We start from the raw sequence: 23,452 nt of genomic DNA, 5'->3' as shown, positions 1-23,452 counted from the left end.
CTGTGCATTATCAGTCTCCTAATTAATCCCAGACTATTCAGGGGGCAGGTATTCTTAGTTCTGATTTTCCTCACTGCTCCTCAAGCCAGAGAGTCAGAGAGTCGGCAAACAGAGGGTCGTGCTCTGTGTCCCTGAGGCATGTCCCTATGTCCCAGCCCAGAGCTCACTTCACCCCCAACACACTCCCTCTGGACTGGGGAAGCCCTGGGAACGAGCACACCTCTGCTGATCTCTGAGGCAGTGGTGCTTCCTCAGGGGAGAAGGAACCTGGGGTCAGCAGATATCCTGCAAGCCTGCTTAATGGACAAAGTCAACAGCAGCTTCCCCACAGGCAGAAAATAAATTCAAAGCATTGGTAGACAGCAAGCAGGCTGGGCTCTGTGCTCTGGGCAGCTCAGACCCCCACACGTTTGCCTCAAACCCTCATCGCATTCACCTTTGTCTCCGGGGATGCAGAGGAGTGGCTCCAGCCTCCCCTCCCCACCTCTCTGAAGAGACAAAAACACGTAACACATTGCTAGGCATCAGTTCCAAAACACTGAGCTGGAATTAGCTCCTTTTCAAAAAGGAAGACACAAGCAGTTGTACATTTTCAATCATTTAATTGCTTATTTTTAATGTCCCCAGTTAAAAGGGAAAAGGGGCACCTATAATAGCCAAGCTCTCAGCTTGAATGCGTGATCTCATTTTATCTTCACACAACTCCGTGAGGTAAGTATTATGAGTCCCATGTTACAGATGAGGAAACTTAGAAGCTACATATCTTGCCCAATATCACACAACCGGTGGGTAGATGAGCTAGGCTTTCAATCCAGGCCTGCCTGAGCACAAAGCCCATCTTGTCCTGTAGAACTCCATTTAAGGCTCTATGCCAGATGAGAATCTGAGGGTTCATGTGCTTGAAAACATGTTCATCTATGAGTGTCTAGTATTGCTAACTGGAGTATAATTGCTTCTGCTTTATTTCTTTGTAAAAATCACCGTAAATCACGCGCCAGCTTCCCTTTCTCCCCAGGTTTTGAAATCTGGCAAGGTGAATATTAAACCATGAGCACTGGCATCTATAAACACTTTCAAAAGAGGACCAGTTCTTTTCAGTACTTGGGCCCTCCAACGCTGGGAAACCTTCCCTTGTTGGGTTTAAAGGAGCACTAGGCTTAGGGTCAGGAGCTCTGTGTTCAATTTCTAACCTCCGCAAGACTTGGTTTTCTCATCTTTGTAATGGAGATAATAATACTTATATTGCTGCTGTCTTTGCAGGGTGGTTGTGAAACGATAGTCCTCAGCCTCCTTTCTAAGCTTCTATTCTAATCAGTCAGTACGTTTTGGAGGGCCTCAGTAAAGCAGTCTTGACCATCTCTCTTCTTACTCCATCTCCCTAGGCAATTCTTGTCCACCCCAATAGTGAGGATGTCAGCATTCCACCCAGCTGCCCTGGGATCTCTTTTTAGGCTTTCTCTGCCTCACCCCTCACCAGCTGTGGTGTGCTTTCAGCTGCACCTGCGGCCGTTGGAGGAGGAAGAGGTGGAGGAAGATTGCCCTCAGGGATTGCCCAGGAGTTTGCACAGCCCCTCCCAGTGAGGTTCCTTTGCAATAGTTGGGGAAGCTGTGGCTTATTCACCAGAGCCCCCAAGAGATCAGGCTAAAGCCTGTCCTCTGCAGGACTTACCGTTTGATAACACCTTACCCTGAGATAACCCTGTGCTCAGCTTCTTCCCTTCGCCTGCTCCACTCCCCACTCCCTGACCAGTCTCCCAGGGGAACACAGCCTTAATAAGTAACTTGTACATGACCCCTCATCTCAGGGTGTTTCTAAGGACCTCCTCCAAACAAAATAATGGTTTCTGTTACACCTATTCCAGGCTTCTCTGAGCTCCAGATCCAAGAATCGAAATTGCTCCTCAACATCTTTCATATTTCTCAATGGCAGCCTCAAGATCAAACACCCAAAACAGAACTCATGATCTTTCCACGTACCCAGTGCCTTCCAGTGTTCCCCAGCTCAGTGACCCCCCTCCCTCCCGTCCCCTCTCATCCATCTTTCAAGGTGGAATTCTAGGAATCTCTCAAGGCTTTCTCACCTTTCAACCTGGCTTCCTCCTCCCCAATTCCATACAAACCATCTTCAAGCTCCTATCATTTTCATCCCCCAAATAAACCTAAAATCTATAAAATTCCCTCCATCAACTTCTACCACCACCCTGTCCAAGCCACCATTAAATCTTCTCGAGATACTCATAATTCCCTCTAATAGGTTTACACAACTGTCTTTCAGTTTCCAACATTAGTGATCGTTCCAACCTACTCATACCAATTCCCTACACAAAGCTCTTTGGGAGATTTTTATTGCTCCTAAGTTAAGCCCAGAAAACTCAGTGAGGCCCAGCAGGCTGTGCATGGTGCCAACCTCACCATTCTTTGCACTCCAGCCCCAGGCACTTGCCTCCTTTGGTTCTTTTGACCAGAATGCTTTCCCTCTCCTCTTCCTTTTCATTCTTCCTGGCCTTCTACTCAGCTCAAGTATCGCCTTCTCACCTCCCTGCCTAAGATGAATTCCCTATTTAAGATTCCTATAACACCATGGACACCTTCTTCTTAAGACCTGCCACAGTTGCAAGAAGTTGCAGTCAAATGATTACCAACATGCACCTGTGTGGTCACGTGGCTTAGCAACCCAGGTACAAGTGCTTTGAGAACAAGGGCTGCATGGTTTTTTTTTTTTTTTTTTTTTGCCATTTTATCCTCAGTAGCACCCAACAGGCACTCGGTGAACTGCATCATGACAAAACTTAGAAACTGCAGCACCACGTGGATGATTTTAGGATGAGTGTTTCCCTCAATACAAGCAGGGGCAGTGTCTCTTCTGTCACTGAGCTATTGCTATTGCTGTTCTGCCTCAGGCTGGTGTGACCCAGAGAATCAGAGGATTACGCTATCAAATGACGAGTTATTCTCTCTGAAGACAGAAAGACATGAAACACATTGTAGGCATCAGTTCCAAAACATGGAGCTGGTATTAGCTCCTTTTTAAAAAGGAAGACACAAACAATTGCACATTTTCAACCATCTAACTGCTTGCTTTTCAATGATCCCAGTTAAAAAGGGAAAGGGGCAATTGTAGAGCACCTACAACAGCCAAACTCTCAGCCTAAATGCATGATCTCATTTTATCCTTACAGCAACTCCATGAGGTCAGTACCATGAGTCCCATGTTATAGACGAGGAAACTGAGAAGCTACGTATCTTGCCAAATATCACACCACTAGTGAGGAGATGAGCTAGGCTTTCAATCTGGGCCTGTCTGAGCATAAATCCCATCTTCTTGATCTGTAGAACTCCTTTTAGGCTCTACTAGAGACAAAAATCTGGGGGTTTGTGTGCTTGAAAACGTGTTCATCTGTGAATATCCAGTATTCCTAAATTAAGTATAATTGCTTCTGCTTTATTTCTTTGTAAAAATCACTATAAACGCTTTTCTCTTGATCCAATAGATATTGTATTTCGAAAGAGTGTGATTCAAAGTAGAGACCATGAGTTCGTGTACGACAAGGACCAGGTAGTATTTATTTTGTGTATGCCCTGAAGCTAGTAGGTGCTCAATAAACATTTGTGAAAGGAAATTCAACCTCTCTCTTATTGAACTATTGCGTTAACATGAAATGTTAGAGATTTGTGGTTCCATTTATATTCTTCTCTCAGCATTCAAGACCAAGAGTTTGATTTGTTTTGTGAAAATTAAATAATATATTTGGAAGCACAATAGTGACATTTTTCTCTTTAATTGCTGCATGACTCAATCACAATATTGCAGAGTGTGGGAATGGAAAGGAATCCATTTCAAGGAGGGCTGGTCCTTTTTAGCAGGGAAGCTCATCCACGCATCTTCGTGTTTTACCCCATTCACTACACAGAATCTGTAGAGCCCAAGGTAAGCAATATACCTGAAACCGATTCTTTGTCTAGGACTTCCTGGCAGGCCACAAGCAGTGACCATAGCCTCAGTCTCCCTGTGACAAGAGAGGCTCTATGTTTGGAAAGAAAAAGGGTGTCCTTCCCATCTCCTCCAGGAATCAGTGTTATATGTGTTGTATGCTTTATACATCTTTGTTGCCAGGCTTGTCTTCTTGAAGTTTGCCTTGATTTGACAACCGTTACCGTCTAGTCAGGTTGAAGAGAACAGAAGAGAAATATCAAATTCTGAGCCTCGGAAAAGGCTCTTGATAACGTCACTCAGAGCCAGCATTTTGGCCGCACTGTATGCTCTAAACAATGCCTTTACACATTAACTTTAGGACTGAAGCCTACTGCCCTTGTTCTAGAATTTTCTGTCCCAGATCTTTCCTCCTCCTGGTTCAGATCTCAACTCAATGCCATTTGCCCTGACCACCAGTAGGGGCAGGGCTTTGCACAGCTATGCATTTGTTCCCAAGCTCTCATCAATCTCTGAAATTACCTTGTTTATTTTTCTGTTTATTTATCTCTTTCCCCTACAAAAGAATGTCAACCATGCAAGGGCAGAGGGATCTGTCTTTACTCCTCCCTCCCTGGTCCTACAACAAGCCTGGCACGTTAAAAGCACTCAAGATTACTTGTCGTATTGGTGAATGAGTAATGATTTCATCTGAGCATCATAGTCCGTTTTAGAGCAAGGGAATGCTCACCTTCCTTTTAGAGAAGAGGCACGTATATCTCTGTGACCCTCAGCGATTAGCCTGAAATCACAGGCAGGTCTGTAGCAGAGTCGTGACTTGAACCCAGGTCTTCTGTCTATGATCTGGGAAAGAGAGTGAACTTCTGCCCAAAACTTAGGTCTTGCAGGTACTCTTAAAAACAAGAGCCCCATCAAAGATGATCAAATGCCAGCTGCTTTGGGTATAAAGGCCTGATTCAACCCTGAATCTGTTCCCCATACCAGAGATGAAAACTCGTCTACAAGATGAACTTACAGATGCGGCCCAAGACTGCTTCCTGCACAAGCTTCTGCGCCTGTGCACCGGGACCCGTACTCATCCCTCCCGAGCCTTGGCCTCGGGCCGCGCTGGACTCTGGGTCCCTCATTCCAGGAGGCTCTGGCCTGGCTCTAGACTTTCCGTAATTTTTCTGATGTCCTAATTTCTTGATCACCTGTGCTGACAAGATCCTGATTTCCTTCAATATGTCTTTTTTCCACTCTCGGGAAATTTCTGTCTGCTTCGGCATATGTCCCCATCTTCCTTTGTGAAAAGAGAGGCAAGGAGCGGGAGTGGGGGAGAGCCCTTTAATATTTTTTAGCTGTGTCTTCATGTTCTGTCAATAAATTGCCTCTGCCAGCTTTTAGAGGACCTATTAGCTTTTGTACTGACCTCTTGCTCCTTCTGCACTTGAAAAATGCCTTATGATTTATCTTAACCTCTCTCGCAATCTTCTTTTCATTCCTCACCTTTGCTTTCCTTATCATGTTTTTGCACTTTCTTAACTTCGCGCTATAATTTCTCTAGCTGAGTCGCTGTTTGATTTTTTTCATACTTTCTCGCTTTCCTAGTTTTGATTCCTTCCCCTACCACGACCACATCCTCTTTAGAGCTATTTGTCTGGCCTATTCTCTACACTTGGTGTATTTGTTGCTAGGTAGCACGTGTTTTCTTTGGGCAGTTTCTATTCATTTCTCTCTGATTACACTCTTCCGTCGGCGGCTGTTCTTTTCAATCTCTTCGTGCCCTTGGCTTTTCTTGGTAGGAGCTGACTACTTTATTTGATCTGGGATCTCCTGCATGTCCTTCAAAGAGGGTCCTAATGCCTGCTGAGCCTTATATGGGGTGTGTATTCATTTGCTAGGGTTGCCCTAACAAAATACCACAGACTAAGTGGTATAAAAAACTTATTTTTTCACAGTTCTGGAGTTTGGAAGTCCAAGATCCAGGTGCCATCAGGGTTGGTCTCCTTCGAGGTCCCTCTCCTTGGCTTTTGGAAGGTCACCCTGTTGCTGCCTCTTCACATGGACTTCTCTTTATGTGAGCACATTCCTTGTGTCTCTTTTTATGTCCAAATTTCCTCTTGTTATAAGGACACCAGTTAGATTACATCAGGGCCCACCCTAATGGCCTCATTTTTAACTTAATCATCTCTTTAAAGGCTCTAGCTCCAAACACAGTCGCATTCTGAGACACTGGGAGTTAGGGCTTCAACATGTATATTTAAGGAGACATAATTCAGCCCATAACAGAATAAGCAGTAACTCCTGACATTCGACCATGGGTCAAGAGCAAGCTAGGTGCCTCTGTTTACATGTCACCCAAGTTTCCCCGGGTCAGACTGCCTGTGGGTACAAGTGGAATCGCCTTACAGTAATATTCGACAGATACTGGCAGGCCCTCAAGCCCTACCAAATACTTTTCTACATAGTTCAGTGAATCTCAGAGAGTGAATCCCACTAACAAGACAGTCAGATGAGAATGGTATCCTCTGGACTCCTCAGCCAATGTCTACCTTCTGGATGTCTCTGATCACTTGGCACTAGTACTGATGCTGGGCACCGCTGCCACTTCTGCTGAGTATTGTCATTGGCTGGCACCACCTCCTAGGTGCTGCCAGACACCTGCACTGCCATGGCGCAGACTGCAGTTCTTAAGATCCCAAAGCCACACCATGAAGGTAGAAGGTAGGAGCCTTTTTACCTTCCATACTATTCTTTGTCCTCAGGTGCCAAGATGGTGATACCCTATGCCACACGTTTTCTAGATCTTTCAGTGAAGCACCCTGATTTGTTTTAACTTCCAGCTCCCCTTTCTTAGTATTCAGACAGGAGTCCATGCAGCTTGAGACAGGTACTGTCTCAAGACACTGTCTTGAGACACTGTCTGCTTCTCTGCCATTGAGGTGACATATATCTGCCAATTTTATCATCCATTAGAATGAGTTCTCCCACGTGTCTCCTTGGTACCTCCTGCAAGAAGACTTGGGGTAAACGCACCTAGCTATGTCTATCAGCTGTGGACTGAATGTTTGTGCATCTACCCCAAATTCATATACCGAAATCTTAACCCTCGATGTTGATGGTATTAGGAGGTGGGGCCTTTGGGAGGTAATTAAGTCATGAGGATGGAACCCTCATAAATGGGATTAGTGCCCTTATAAAAAAGACATGAGAGCACTTGTTTTTCTCCCTCTAGTCTCCTCTGTGTTAGGATAAATGAGAACACGGCCATCTGCAAACCAAGAAGCAGGCCCTCACCAGACATTGGATCTGTCAGCACCTTGATTGCTCTGGAACTGTGAGAAATAAGCCACTCAGTCTATGGTACTTTTGTTAGAGCAGCCCAGACTAAGACACTATTCTATAGTGGTCACAGTTTAGGACCCTCTGCATACATATGGAATTTGGACACAAGTTGAGTCCAGTTCTGACATCTGTAAAATCTCTGTTCTCAGTCTTCCACTGAAATAGCATACTGAGTATGCCTCTCTTCCACCATAGGAAGCTGCAGGTAACAGACAATTACAGTGAATGGAAAATTGAGAATGAAGATGATGGCAGAAATAACCAGGATAACCAAAGTTTATTCAGCCTTACAGGTGCCTGATGCTATGCTATTTTCTGGAATTGCAATGGTAAACATGAATACATATGATTAAAGTGTTTACCCTTATTTTAGGATTTAAATTGTGATGAAGGATAAATTAAGATAAATTTTTATAATATTTTCGGTGTTAAGATAAAGGTTTGTACAATTGCAGCACAGAGAGCCAAAAGTCTATCCTGGACACTTATGGCAGATACCCTGTGTTTCCAGAGTGCTCACATGAGTACATGCACCTTAGTAAATATGCCAGTCATCACCTCCCCATCCACGCCCACTCACACCTTGAAAGGTGACATTCACCCGGGTATGTTGGCTAATGCCTGTAATCCCAGCACTTTGGGAGGCCGAGGTGTGCACATTGCTTGAGCCCAGGAGTTCAAGACCAGCCTGAACAACATGATGAAACTCCATCTGTACAAAAAATACAAAACAATTATCCAGGCGTGGCGGCAGGCACCTGTGGTCCCAGCTACCTGGGAGACTGAGGTGTGAGGATTACCTGAGCCTGGGAAATCCAGACTGCAGTGAGCCAAGATTGCACCACTGCACTCCAGCCCGGGTGACAGAACAAGACCCTGTCTCAAAAAAAAAAAAAAAAGAAAGAAAGAAAGGTGACATTATATACAACCTGCACTTTAGCCTTCTGGCTCCAGACACCAGTTTACCAATCAGATATCAATGACTTAATCAGAGCCAACTGGGTTCTCTGTCCTGAGAAGTAGAACACTGAGGGATAGAGTCAGGTGTGCCCACAGGATGATAGGCACTTTACCTGAAAGGTCATAGGAAATTGCTCCTGAAGCTGATGCCAGAGCAAGCCACGAATGCCTATGAGGCAAAGATATGGGATTCCTAGGCCACATGTAACCAGAGAAGAATGGACCTCAGGAAGACGGGAAGTGGACAGAGACACAGAGCTTGGAGGATGGAAGTCCTTGTGCCTCTGTCAGGAATTGACGCTGGATCATGGTTTCCTGGGTCCAGTCCCCATGGCAACCCACAGCACTTCTTTCCTCTTACTTTCTGGTAAGAGTCTCTGTTGTACTTCTGTAGTAATGCTCCTCATAACTTCAGCTAGTTTAACTGAACTTTTTTTCTCTGCAACCAGAGCCTTCATTATAATAGTCTTGTGGTTACCCAACTATAGTCTTTGGTACAATTTTTCCTTCTTTACCATGCTCAGTCTTTATTAACCAGCCTCAGTGTCACCTCCTCTCTGAAGCCTTCCCTGACAGCTCTCTCCCTTATGATCCTTCAGGATTCTGTTCATAATCATTGTATTGCAGTGTCATTTATCTATAAACTTTTCACTCCCAGACCACAAGATCCTCAAAGTCAGAGCTCTGGTACCTACAAGGCATTCAGTGAATGTTTGCGGAATTGCCTTAGTGGCTCTGAGTTGGTTCTGAAAGCAGCCCGCCAGTCGGTACGCCATCCTATCTGCTGCTCAACCTTCCAGCCACTTGAGCGGCTCAGAGTTTACACGGACTTCACTGCCTCACCCCTTTACTCTCAGTTCTGTCTTTTCTCAGTCCTCCTGGTGTCCAGGCTTGCTTGCTTGCTTGTTGGGTCCCCCTGCTCTGTGCAAACTTGACTACCTTTGGATCAGTGACAATTCCAAGGCGACCCCCCTGGGGCAGGGCACAATCTGTTTCCCAGGGTTCTAGAACTCTTTGCTGAGTTTTGGCTCCTCTTAATGGCTTTGTGTGGTTGCCTGGGGCCCATGCTACCTGTGTGTCTGCTCGTGACAGCATCCTCCACCCGATCCAGCCATCTGTTTATTTTGGCTGCATCTCCGTTTTTATGTTCCCTCTACTGAGAAATAGTGAATGGTAGCTACTCTCTTTAATCAGCCAGAGGCCCTCACTACCTTGTCCATCAGAGAAAAATTGACTCCAGATCTGTAGCAGCTTTCTTGCATGGGAGAAAACACCAGTGCTCGTTTGCTCAGGAAAAACAACAACAACAACAAAAACCTCTTGCTCTGCTGAGACAATTTTCCTTTATGGATTGCAGGGCCCCCCTAGCAAGCCCACCGGGTTTTCCTACCAACTGCCACTATATATCCAAGCTGCTGACTCACCCCCTGTCAGCCTGGGGCAGGGGGTGGCGATTGGAAAGTTTCACAGCCTCAGGATGTTTATTTGCTTTACTTTCTGTTCTCTGATAGGGAAGGTTTTCCAAGAGGGGTTTCTGCCAGTGCACCTACTGTGCTATCCTCAGTACTGATAGGTGTGTGATCGCCTGGGAGAGCAGGGGCTGAAACACACTGGGGTTCTGACAATTTTGCCCTCACCTCGTGACACCTTTCTGACCTCTGCTTTTGGGAGGGGAGGAAAAAAAAAGACAGAGAGACAGATTCGAGTTCAGCCTTGAGAATTTCAAGATGGACTCTCTTGCCTCTCTCTCTGAACCCCACCTCTCGTGTAGATAGATAGCTCAGGCTTTTTATAGATGCTGTGACCTTCATGTTGATTGTTCTGGAAATAGAGTAAGAACTTCTGGCTAAAATATTTCCCGCTGGCTTCACGTGCCCAGGCTGTTTCTGGTCCCCGCGGGGGTCAATGCTGTATGTCCGGCTGGATACTAGTCTGCTCAGGGTGGGCCAGTCTGTGGAAAGGCTCCTTCTTGCTTGAGATAAAAGAAACAGCACTCCTCCGCCAGGCAATACTTCAGACTCTCTCTTCAGCCTCTGGCTGTGGGGCAGGACATGGACCGAGAAATGAAGACAGCCTCCAGCCAGGGCTGAGAGCCCTGAGTGACAAGCAGGGGAGCGGACAGTGCCTGTCTTGACTTTCTTCCTCTCCATGGCTTGCTTATTTCTCCACTAGGAGACCTCAGCACATCAAAATATTAGCTAAGAAGATACTTTAATCTGAGAACAAAGTGACACCTATTTAAACTAACATCAATAAAGACAGCTAGAAGGTTTTTGCACTTGACCATAAATGATACCCAAAAGCTGTTCTAAGAAAACCTGATTTTGTGATTTGGGGCAGCCTAAAAGTATATGTAATAAAAGAGAAAGAGCACTTAACCAGAGTCGGGAGCCTCAGTTTCTAATGCTAGACTCATTACTAACGATGTCACTTTGGGCAAATCATTCTATTTCTCTGGCTTCATTAGTGACCTCAGTGGGAGCAGCTTTAGCAGAAAAACTGACATCGTAATTGCCAAATCCATAGGCTAATTTTCATTCCTCATCCTCCTTGACAACTCCACCGCATTTGGCACTCTTGACTGCTCTTTTCCTTCTCGAGACCATCTCTGCTCTTGGCTTCTGTGACCCAGCCTCTGTGAATTCTTCTCCCCACTCTCTCCCAGCCCTTCACACTCTCTTTCTCTATCCCCCATAATCCCCCAACCCAGCACCGCCTGCCCATTGCCTGGCAGTGTTCCCCAAAGCTGTCTCTTTGCCCCTCTTCTCCTCACACACCTGTCTCATATGTAATCCTGTCCACTCCCATGGATCCAGCCACCATCACTTTGCCGGTAACTGCCATATCTCTTTTTCAGAACTCTCCCTACCTCTTTCCCGAATGCAGACGGGCCTTTCCAGTGGCCCAGAAGATGCCCCGTCTACATTGCACATTGAGCACTTCAAACTCAGTCTGCCCTTGACCAAGCTCATCGTCTCTGGCATGTGTCCTACTCAGCCCTTAAACCTGAATCCTTGGGGTGGGCCGATTCTGCCGTCTACATTTCAGTCAGTTTCAGGAGCTACACTGTCTTTCAGGCTTCACTCTCCCTAACAAGATGTTGCTGCCAAGTCTACCTGAGAGCTGTTCCTCACCTCTTCATGCCACTGGCTGCTGTAGTTCAGGTACTCAGGGGCTGTCACCTGGACCTATGAAACAGTACCAGAAAGAGTTAAGAATGGGTTTAGCTGATGTAACAGAAAGCTGAACTTGCCGTGGCTTAACCAAATAGAGTCTGATTTTCTCCTCACACAATAAGAAATCCAGATGTAGGAGATCCAGAGCCAATATGGCAGCCCCACAATGCCTCCAGAGACCCTGCATGCCTCCTATCTTTCCAATCAGCCACTCTTGCCGTATGGCTATCCTCAGTATGCTTGTCACCTCATGGTTGCAAAATGGTTGCGCTTCTTTCAGATCCACATTCCAGGTTAGAAGAAAGCGAAGGGCAAGGGGGAAAAAGCAGCTTGCCTCCTGAATCTGACCCCTTTCAAAGAGCTCTCCTGGAAGCTCCGCCCAGGGAAATGTCACTTGACATTTCATTGGCCAGAACTGTGTTGTCTGACCTCTCCCTCTGCAAGGAAGGTTGGGAATGGTAGTGGGGATTTTCTTTCTTTTGTTTTCTTTCGCATGCAGCACACATTGCCTCTCTGAATAAAACTGAGGTTCTGTCAGGAAGGAAGAAAATGAGAACTGATACTGAATAAGCAAATAACTGTGTCTGCAACAGCCTGGTCTTGGTCCCCCAGCCATCAAACTCTTCCCCTACTTCTCTACCCTCCATGTCCCTAAAAAGGGATTGGACCATATCGTTCCCCTATTCTAACTATCTGTGTTGATTCCTTGTTGGCTACAGAATAAAGAACAAACACCACAGCCCACACAATCTGGGTCCCGTCTTCTTTTCTATGCTCTCCTCTTGCCATCACCCTCTCCCCTGAGAACACACAATAGGTCCCACAGAAATCTCCACGGTTTCCTCTGCCCACAGTGCTGTGCCTTTCCACACGCCAGTGCCCTATTGCCTTTCCCATCGGTGGCCATTTATTCAGCCCTCATTGCTGGGGAGGGAAGAGGCATCTATCAACTCGGATTTCTTCCTTAACCCTTAGGAGACAGACCTTCCTCACACTTCTGAGTCCTCCCCATTCCCTGTGGGCTCCACTCCATGGGACAAGGTGCTCAGCTTGAGAAGACAGAGCCCAGCCTTAAGTGAGTCATGTTTCCTAGAGAGTGGGGTCACTGAGTTGAAAGAGAACACAATTCCCCAAGCATGGTGTATTCCACTTCTGGCTCTCTCAGAGAAGCCCTGGATCATCCCCATTACTATTATTTCACAGCTGCTCCCTTGAGTAAAGTGCCCTTGAGTGGGACATCCGTCATCTAGGGCAGCAGCCTGTCTTGACCAGTTCACGCCACTTCCGTAATTCGTCCATGCAGTTGCTTCAGGAAATTGGCTCAGAATCTTCTCAAAAGACTTGGAAGTCTTTCTTGTCTCTCTGTGGACAGCCTGAGCATAGGGTCCCAGCACTGCCCTCATGGAAGTTAGGGTCCCCAGACCTAAGGCATGGATGTGAATTTTTACCAGAGCTTTGCACTGTGGTGTAAGCCTTTGCCAGTCATCTAATGAAATCAATGTTGAGTTTTTCATACAGCTAGGGATTCTTGTGTGGAGACAGTGGTGTGCTGATCAGTATTTAACAACTGGTTCCGGGGGCAGGGGTAGCTGTAGACGAAGAGCTCTGGCTTGTAGAGTTTGCCAATTTCTGTGGTGTAAATACTCCCACCATGGCTAAATTCAAGCTACCAATGTGATAGAACTGAAAATGCAGTAGGAAAGAGTTAGGCATGACTGGCTCTCTGGGCCAGTTTGACCTGGCTCCAGTGCAATAGCAGGAGACCCCACCAGGGGAAAAGGATGTGGATTCAAGTCTAAGCACCAAAGCCATACCCAGAACTCTGTGACCACCTCCTTAGCAACATCTTCTCTAAACCTACCTCCATCCTTCAAATGGATCCTTCTTTTCCCTGCGATTACACAACTCTGTGATGATTCTTCTCCCACAGCAGTGTTTTAAAAAATCTTCTTTTGGGCGAACGAGTTCACTTTTCCTCAGTATATATGCCATCAATCATTGATGCCACAAACAGGCAGTGAAAGCCTTTCATGAGCAATGCCCTATTGAATCCTTGTCTCACTGAGGAAGCCGCCACACCTTGGGTCACCACTAGGAGTCACTCTTTAGCACTGGGAATAGACAGACTCAATAGCGCTTAGCACATAGTAGGGCTAAATGCCCATGTGTCGAACGCATGGAGGAACTACCAAATGTGGGTTAGATGCCCTCTCTTGGGGGTCCCATAAACCTTTGTAGCATCATGTGGTAGGGTGTCTTGTGAGTAGGTATGATGTGCCCTATCTCTAGGTCATTCACCTTAGTATTCGGAAACCTAGTACAGTGCCCAACACGAAGGAGCTACTCAGTAGACATCTGCAGAATGAGTGATGGAGGAGAACATGCAGTACTTTAAAATATTCCCTAAGGAGGTTGAGTTTCATTTCTTTTTTTCACTTTCTTCTTTTGTTACTATTACTATTTTCCCACAAAATTCCTGCTTTCAACATGATGATACCCAAAGAAAAAGAGAGAGAGAAAAGAGTTCAATGAATTGCAGCTTGCAGCTGGTTATTATTATTATTTAAATTTTGGCTGTATCTTTGTGGGCAACTGAAGCCTATGATTTAAGCTATCTCTAGCTGAGCAAGGGGCTGTGCCCGCCCAACCACTCGTATTTCCAGAATGCACTTTGCTGTGTCAATACACATTACTTGTCACATTGCCATGAGTCTGAGAAGTTTGATCTCTGCTCTTAGATTGTTGTCATGTGTCAAATCATACAGCCCAGGGGGAATGACTACATTGCACAGGAAAAACAGACATCGAGCCGTGGTCAGACCGCCTCAAAGATAAACACTGCTGTGTGGACCAGAAGAAGAAAGGTCGAAAAACAATCTGAAGCCTCAGACACTGTAAGGCTTTTTCACTTTCATTTTCTTGCCACTCTGAGGCTTCCATTTTATCAGCATATGCAAATATACATTTTTCTTCCAACTGACCTTCCAACAGCTTGTGCCACAATACGGGACTAGCTTGAGTAAGTGGCCCTGTCATTGGTTAAATGGGGTGGTATCTATGATACCCTCAACTGGAAGCTGAGTCTACAAGCCCCCACCCACTGTCCCCTGCAAAATGAAAGCTCAGGAAAAATGTAAAAATGTAACTAAACTCAGGGAAGAAAAGTCCACTTCAGGGAGTATGAGCTACCCAAGCAGAAAGGCTGAAATCACTGTTTGCTGCTGCTGCTGGTGGGTTTTCTATTTTTTGAAGTCGGCTAAAAACAAACAAACAAATGAGTACTAGTTGTTCTCATTAAAAAAGGAAAGGGCAGAAGTCATCTCCCTGTTTAAAGACGCCCACACACTTGAAATAGTTTCCTAGAAAGGCAGATAGAATTTAACTGGGTGTAGCTTAGCACACTCGCAGAGCATTTTTACACCTCCCAAATCCTCAATGGCTGATCCCGTGGTATGACAGCAGCATGCCACATTCATTGCACCAGACAAGGATTAGGGAGTAAAATTTGTCATGTATGTAAATTGTAATCACAGTGGATGGTTGTATGTGCTCATTTAGGCATTTTAACAGTGTGTGATGCTATCTTCTCCGCAGGACTAATAAGCATTAGCCATAATGAGGTCAGTCAGTCAGGCATTATCAGGGGATTTAATTGGGACATGGGTCTCTGCTGAAGTGAAAATTAATAACTTTTGTCAATGTTCTGGTGAAATGTTCTGTCTTATTAAACTATGAGGGTCAATTAGAAAGCATTATGTAATAAAGTCCCCAGCAGCAGAACTCAAATTGAGTTATACCACAGTCATTATTCCAGGGCGAATGCATTTGAAAATGGAAAACCAGAGTGCCATATGGAGGATTTGGGTCAGATTTACAAGCATTGCATGTTAAGGCTTCCACAAGAAGGAAACAATTAAACGTAATACCGAAATAAATCAGCGCGCCGAGTGGGCTGTGCAGGGCCAGGAGCCTGGGGCGGGCCGTGGCCCTGGAGTTGTGACACTGCAAAATGGCAGTGTCAGGAGCCTTCCATGGGCTGCATCAGGCAGCGCCAGCCTGCAAATCGCTCGGAGTGCTTAAAATCTGGGGCACACCTGGAAGGCTCGGGCCTGCACACTGACTCATATAAATAACTCTTTATTGTGTAGCTATTAAGACGAGAGATTGCTTTTATTAAAGTGCAAGTTATTGTGGCACAGCAAATTAAAGAATTTTAAAGCATACTAAACAGCCGCTGCTATTCCCCATTCGGTCATGTTTTATGGTTCTTTAAATGGGCAGTATATTGTTAGGGAGATATAAAGCCTGTGCCAAGACTGGGATCTGACACAGCGGTTCAGGCACTTTTTCTGGCCAGGAAGGATTGGGAGGGGTGGAACAGTGCTGGTGAGGACATTGTCCTGGGCCTGGATGTGTGTGTAGAGGTGGGTGTGTGGTGGGGGGTTGGATGTCCCCTCTCCTCTGGAAGACTGGGGAGGTGGCTCTTGTCTGCTCCATTCTGGTAAAGAAGGTTATCTTCAAACAGAGAAGAGTTTTAGAGATAGTCTTCAGACAAGGTAGTTAGAAGATGGAAGGAAGAGAGGGAGGGAAGGAGGAGTATGCGCAGAGGATCTGTAGTGTCCCATTACTAAAGAATCACAGCTTCCTCCAACTTCCTTATCTTGACCAACCCCATTTTCTCTGAACCTTCTCTTCTCTAGTGAAGTGAGCTTGCGTCTGATTATTTCCCCATTTACTCCCAATGTTGATTATGTTTCTAATTAAAAATACATTGCGGCAATGCCCCTTCTTGGTTCCACATCATCTTGGGACCTAGCCCGTCCCCTCCCTCTCACCTCCATGACTGCTTCTCCAACCTGAGCCCCGTCACCTCCTGCGAGGCCCGACAGATGCAGTTTTAGTTTTAGCCCCCTCCTACCCGTTCTCTTCACAACAGTCGCAGTAATCTTTCAAAAACACAGATCTGATCATGTCACCCCCTACTGAAAAATCCTTTAACGCCTTCCACTTGCACACAGGATAAAACTCAAATCCTTTCGATGGTCCACAGAGCGCCTCCCTGAAGTGTCAGGGCTCACCTGGAGGCATGCTTCCCTCTCACACAATCCCCCCAAGTTCTAGAACATATGAAGCTCTTGTTCTACCCAGAGGTTTTGCCCAGGCAGTTCTCTGAGACTGGAATCCTCTTCCTCCTGACCATGTGTGGCTGGTGCCTCTCAAGCTTAGGTATTCATTCTCTGGGAGGCCTTTCCCGACCATTCTACCTAAAATAGATCCATCCAGAGCTCTGTATCCTCACCCCATGGGTGTTTCTACAATAGTATTTACAGTTTCTAATTTTAAAACAGACCAGACAACAATAGCAAAAACAAAAAACTTTTTAGCGGCCTACTCCTTTTTTCTCTGACATCTTCCGTGGTCTGAAATTCTGTGACGTGCCTGTTTTGTTTTCTACTGAATCTAGTAATGGAGGCAAATAGCAGATTATGTGTTCAGTGAGTGAACAACTTATTGAATTAGGAGGTTGCCTTAGAAGAGAATCTGAAGCTTATCTAACTCAACTTCTTTACTTTACTGAAAAAGTGTTTCTGAGAATGGTGACATAACATGGACAAGGAAGACCATTAGGAGAGTTGGGGGCTAGGGCCTGGTTTACCTTCAAAATGTTACTTTCTGGCAGGACACGCAGTGGCTCATGCCTGTAATCTGAGCACTTTGGGAGGCCGAAGCAGGCAGATCACCTGAGGTCAGGAGTTTGAGACCAGCCTGGCTGAAATGGTGAAACTCCATCTCTACTATTAATTAAAATACCAACAACAACAACAACAACAACAACAAAAACTAGCCGGGCGTGGTGGTGCATGCCTATAATCCCAGTTACTCCGAAGGCTAAGGCAGGACAATCTCTTGAAGCCGGGAGGCAGAGGTTACACTGAGCCAAGGTCCCTCTACTGCACTCTAGCCTGGGTGACAGAGCGAGACTCCGTCTCAAAAAAAAAAAAAAAAGTTAGTTTCTTACTTCCTTTGCCCAGTCACCTAGTCCTGTTTAACCACACCTTGGCTTTACCTCTACTGGAATAAACACTACTGTAAATGGACTGAATGTTTCTGCCCTTGAAATTCATATGCTGAAATTCTAACCCCCAACATGATGGCATTAGCAGGTGGGGCCTTCGGGAGGTGATTAGGTCTGAGCAGGGAGCCCTCGTGAGTAGGATTAATGCCCTCAGAAAAGGGAGCCCATGAGTTCACTCACCCCCTTTCTGCCATGTGAGGACACACTGAGAAGTCAGCAGTCTGCAAGTGGAAGAGGGCCCTCACCAGAACTCGGCCATGCCGACACCCCCTTCTCAGACCTGCAGCCTCCAAAACTGTGAGAAATATGTTTCTGTGATATAAACCAAAGATTATATCTTTGGTATTTTGTTACAGCAGCCTGAACTAAGACAAGCACCCTAAATCCTACAGTGAAAGCATGTTTAAAATAAATGCAAAGACTAAAGCTGCGCTATCAAGAAGAGAAGAGACGATTGATTTCTGGTATATTCATAAATGGAATACAATGGAATGAGAATGAATGAACCAAACCTAGAGGCATAAAAACTGTCAAATCACAAACACATAACGTTGGCTAAAAACAGCAAGTCCCAAAAGAATACATACCTGGTGATGGCATTTATATGGAGTTTAAAAGATAAGCAGGACTAAGTGATATATGGTTACTGGATATGTGGTCAAACTGTGATACAAAATAGGAATAAAGAATATTGTTTTAAAAAAATAAAAGCACCATTCAGATAGTGGTTCCTTGCCATGTATTCAGGTGATGGGAAGGGAAGGGCCCAGCGTGAGGAAGAGACCCTGGATGGAGTGGAGGGTGATGATGTTATTTATCGTTAACTGGGTGGAAGTTTCATGGCTCTCCATTTACTTCTCATGCTTCACAGTTTGTAAGTTTATATTTAGAAAATAATTGATAAGTTGAAAAAAAACTAAAACCAACATGATTTCACCTTTGCCCAAATATACCCCGTCTCGGGAAGAAGAGCTTCTTCCCCCTTCTTCACGGAGGCCTCAAAGAGCTTCACCCCAGCTGCCCATTCACTTTTCCTATTTCTGCTGAGGGAAGACCAATACTTATTTTCATCTTCAGGTCTATCAAATGAGAAACTGAGGCATAGTATGAGGTGAGTCTCTGGAACCCAGAACAACTCTCAAGGGGCGAATGCTCCTTTATATCTCAGTGGATTCATTCGCTCATGACATTTACATATAATGACTACCTGCAGAAAAGGCCTAACGAAATAGTGTCAGTTTCTAAGGCAGGCAACCGTGTCAAAAGCCCGATCATCTTTGTGCCCAGGCTTTTGTTCTCTGACTGTGCTGGGGACAACCACATAAGCCACGTATCCTGATACTACTCTGCATGTGTTCATTTCTGAGTCTCTTAGGAGACTCTGTCACATACATGACCTCATTTGATTCTCCCCATGACACGGTGTGGAAGACACACAGCAGATATTTTAGTTCTCATTTCAAGAATGCTGTTTCCTATGTATTTTGATGCCTTTCTTCCAGCTGTCAACACCCATTTAATGCTGACAGAATAGAATCCCTGCAGCCCATTCCTGAGCCAGGTCAACATTGTACAAAAAACAGTATTTGGAAGATGACTTTGGGGGCATTGGGCAGGGCCCCCAAGCAAAAATAACCTCCTTACTGGTCCTTCCACTATTAGCAAACTATTCTTTGCTATCTTCAAGGCTTTTTCACCTTTTACAATCCCTTATTAAAATGCAAATACTCCTGAGTGTATCCGCATTTAAAAAAAAAAAAACCCTGAATGATCTTCATTAACTGAAAGTGGGTGGGAGATGGAAGCCGGCACCAGGGCAGGAGTGGGCACCAGTGAAGGGAAGGGGAATGAATGAAGAAGGAAGAGGAGACAAAGAAGCCCAAAGGCAAATCATGCCAACATCACCGTTTGGTACAGGGCATCCTTGCCCTATTTTTCTGCCCAACCTCATTTACTTCACGCTCTCACCTGACTTGAGCCCCTAGATTTGCTACTGGCACAGGGTGGCCTGAGATGGCCAGTCGATGTCCCTCTGATGGTTTGCCACATGCTGATGTTCCCATCCTTGAGCAATTCTGCTCTGTTCGTGGCGGGAGTTCCCACTATAAGGTTTCTGGATCATTTGTGTTGCTAGTCTCCCTGGGCCACACTTCTGTTTCGGGAGAGAGTTTTTGCACTGGGCTCCTTCTGACACGTCAGGCTGAAAAGTGAATTTGAGCCAAAAGTTCTGTTGTTTCATTTCAGTTCTTTATGAGAAGCTGGTATTTTCTGCTCACAAAGAAAATATGAAATTTCAAAACCTAAACATTATCAAGCTATTAGGATACTGGTGAGAAAATAGAAATTGCAAAGTATTTCTCAAACAGTCTGAGTAATTTTCCTTCACTATTTTTTCCACAGGAGTAATAACAAATAGAAATACTACTTGTCTTTTGGAATCTTTTTTTGCTGAAAAGTGTGAAGCAATTCCAGAGATATTCTGAACAGAGGGACCCCATCAGCATGCAGTCCTATAGGAAAATGCAACCTGTCTGCACCTTCTTCCCAAGGGGGCCAGTGAATGAATGAACGAAAGAATAAATGAATGAACAAACCATTCAGCTACACACACTTAATTTTACAGAGCAAATGCCTACCAGTCATGCGTTACTACCCTAGCTTGAGGCCCAATTATTTCTCTATCTAAATAATGTGGGTGTTTTCCTTGATCATAAATGAAACGTTCTCATTATAAAATGCTTAGAAGATACAGAAAAGTATAAAGAAGAAAATAAAAGTCATCCATAATCCTACCCCACAGAAAAGTCTTATTAATATTGAGGTTTATATCATACATGTGTTCCTCTGAGCTCATAAACATTACATGGCTGAGATCTTGTGTATATACAACTGGTATCTGTATTAGACAGAATTCTAAGATGATCCCGGAATCCACATGGCTTTATGTAATCCCTTCCCCCTTGAATGTGGGCAGGTGGGACCTGTGACTATTATGGGCCATCGCTTTCATGATTTGGTTACGTTCTATGGCACGACTTTAAGGGTGGGAGATGATCCTGGGTTGGTCTGGCCTGTTCAGGTGAGTCTTGACAGAGATTGGGCTTTTCCTGGAGACAGATACGAAGCATGAGAGGGACTTGAAACAAGGGAGAGTCTCCTTTGGTGACTGTGGAGATAGAGAGCCCAACGTGGCAAAGAATGCTAGAAGTCTCCAGGACCTGAGAGCAACCCCTAGTTGACACCCAGCAAGGAAAATAGGGACCTTGGGCCTGCAACCACAGGAACTCAATCCTACCAAAAATATGAATGAGCTTGAAAGAAGACCCCAGCTCTAGATGAGAACACAGCCTGGCCAACACCTTAATTTTGGTCTTATGAGACCCTGGGCAGAAAACCCAAACAAGACTGCTGGGGTTTTGGACCTACAGAACCATGAGATAGTAAATGGGTGTTGCTGTAAGTGGCTAAACATACAATAATTTGTTATGCAGCAATAGAAAATAATATAGTGTTCTATTTTTTCACTTTACATTACAACTTGAACTTTGTCTCCTATTAATGTTAACTAAAAATTTAATGTCTATGTCTAATGTATGTATTTGGATTATAATCAATGTAATGAGTCTGAATGATTGGGCATTTAAATGTAGCCACTATTTGTGTTAGGGATTTGTTATTTGGAAGTTGTGTTGTTTTCTTATTTGTGTTTGTTTTGACTCCTGTGGTCACATGAAAGAAAGATGAAACATCTTTCTCAACAACTGCTCCCCTATAACCCCTGAGAGAGAGAGAAAATGTACTTCTGAAAGGTTATTTTGCTTATTTAAAGGAGATTATGGTACTTTGTGAGAGAGCTTTGTGTTTCAAAAACAGAGGCCCTTGACACCTGTAGACTACATCGTCCAAAGAAGAGGATGAATGATGTGGGCTGCAGACGTTTAACAGATGGGCTCCTCCCTGGCTAAATGACTCCCCAAGACTGGGAAAAGAAATAAGACTTGAACTGTGACCTATGGTGGAGATATGGCCCTATCTGAGCCCGATGCTCTGGGTGACCTCAGATGGGCACTGCTACGTGGCTGTCTATGTGGCTGACACCACACACTATGGCTAGAGAGGTTCTGCCAACCCAGCTGGGGTAGAGGAATTCAGAGTTCTTCTCACCACCCTTGGCTAGTGTCGACTTCTATCAGATTTCATTTCACTTTAGAAAATATGGAAATGTGGCATTTCATACATTCCTGGGATGTGGAACGTTCCTACCTGTTTCATAAGTAGTACTATGATATATAATTCTACAGAAATATGTCACCATTTTTATCATTATTTTAATAGATTTCTAGTAATAGGTCAAAAGATATACACATTTTAAGGTTCTTTATATAAATGATAAAATTAGCAGATTCCTAGACCTGTAAGCAAAAGTATATATAAGACGCTAGATTCATCATAAAGTCTCCCTTTGGCCTCTGCCCCCAAACCATCCCAACATACCAACTCCTAAACATCCAAGGCCCACGGGAGCACATCCAGGCACTGGCTGGGCCCTCATCAAGGAAACCAGCAGTGTGCAGGCTACACTGCATAACTGCGGGGACAGGCAGGGCCTGGATACATACACACCAGCTCCACCACCCACAGTTTGGGTGAGCTTGTGTACTTACTTCCTGGGGCTCCCATACAAAGTATCACAGGCTAAGTGGCTTCAACAACAAACATATATTGTCTCATGGTTCTGGAAGCTAAAAGTTCGCTATCAGGCTGTTGGCAGGGTTGGCTCTTTCTGAGGACTGTGGGGGAAGGATCTTGTCTAGGCCTCCTAGAAATCGCTGGCATTCCTTGGCTTACAGATGGCTGTCCTTCCTCTTCTCCCTGAGTCTTCACATGGTCTTCCCTCTGTGTCCAAATCTCCCTGGTTTTTCTACCAGTCATATTGGATCAGGACCCATCCTAATGACTCCTTCCTAACTTGATCATCCACAAACACCCTTTTTCCAAATAACGTCACATTCACAGGTGGGGAAGGTTAGGATTTCAACACATTTCTTGGGGTCAGGGACACAATTCAATCTATAATACCTTGGCAAGTCTCCTATACTCTCTAATGCACTGTTTCCAGATCACGTCACTAGGGATGACACTGCCTTCCCCACTGCAAGGATTCAATTTAGATGACAAGTGAAAAGATAGGTCAATGATAGGTAGAGCATTGACCCAGTGTCTGGCCCATGGTTGTTGTTCAATAAACACTGGCTAAGTTATCAATGAAAATTCTTGCTATAAGTATCTCATGACACACACATGGGATACACAGAAACCCATGCTCACCTGGGCAGGAATTTGTGTTTATGTGGCCCCCCAGTGTCCCTAGAGAAGATTCTCTCTTACTTTTCAAGTGCCTTTGGCCTTTTCCTCTTCCAGCCTCTACAAGCAGGTTGTTCGCCCAGACACAGACCTCTCTCCCACAAAGCCCACTTTGGAGACTGGCGCCCGCCTTCTGCTGCTAGTTAGTTGTTTGAAAAGTGCTGACGCTTCTCTTCATCCACCGTGCCAGGACTCCGTGCCAAAGCTGCCCACACAAGCAAGGCTCGCCCTGCATGCCAGGGTTTCAGAAAGTGGACCTGGCATCAACCAAGCGTAGAAAGAGAGGCCCTTGTGATATAGCCTCCCAACACACTCACACACACACACACACCAGCCAGAGACCAGAGACCCCAATCAGTACTTTTAAAAGGAATAAAAATTGCTCAATCTCTTTGATGATATTCAAAGAGTCTTTTTTAATATATGAGGAAGCACATTCTAAATTCTTAACACATCTGGTGTCACCCGCTCTTTTCCCCCTCTAAACCCTCTTAATTCCATAATTTAGAAGGTCTTAAGATACCGAAGGATCTCAATGAGGCATAATTGGGTATCTTGTGCGCTCCAAGTTGCATCTGATGTCCCACCTCATCCCAGAAACTTTTCCAGTGAGTTGGA

General features: G+C 45.1%; 1 long non-coding RNA gene across 1 annotated transcript in view; it reads right to left on the bottom strand.

Annotated features, from left to right (window-relative positions):
* The window catches only part of LOC130540496 (uncharacterized), a 72,491-nt gene extending 49,550 nt beyond the window's left edge, over positions 1-22,941 (bottom strand). Inside the window, exon 1 of the long non-coding RNA XR_008954480.1 lies at positions 22,859-22,941. This is a non-coding gene — a long non-coding RNA (uncharacterized LOC130540496). The remainder of the gene's footprint in view (positions 1-22,858) is intronic.
* Between the last annotated feature and the right edge of the window lie 511 nt (positions 22,942-23,452).

This window comes from Pan paniscus, chromosome 11, assembly GCF_029289425.2.
Source record: "Pan paniscus chromosome 11, NHGRI_mPanPan1-v2.0_pri, whole genome shotgun sequence".
NCBI classification, from domain to species: Eukaryota; Metazoa; Chordata; class Mammalia; order Primates; family Hominidae; genus Pan; species Pan paniscus.
The sequence above is the reverse complement of the archived record's forward strand: the minus strand, read 5'-3'. Positions and strand labels throughout refer to the sequence as shown.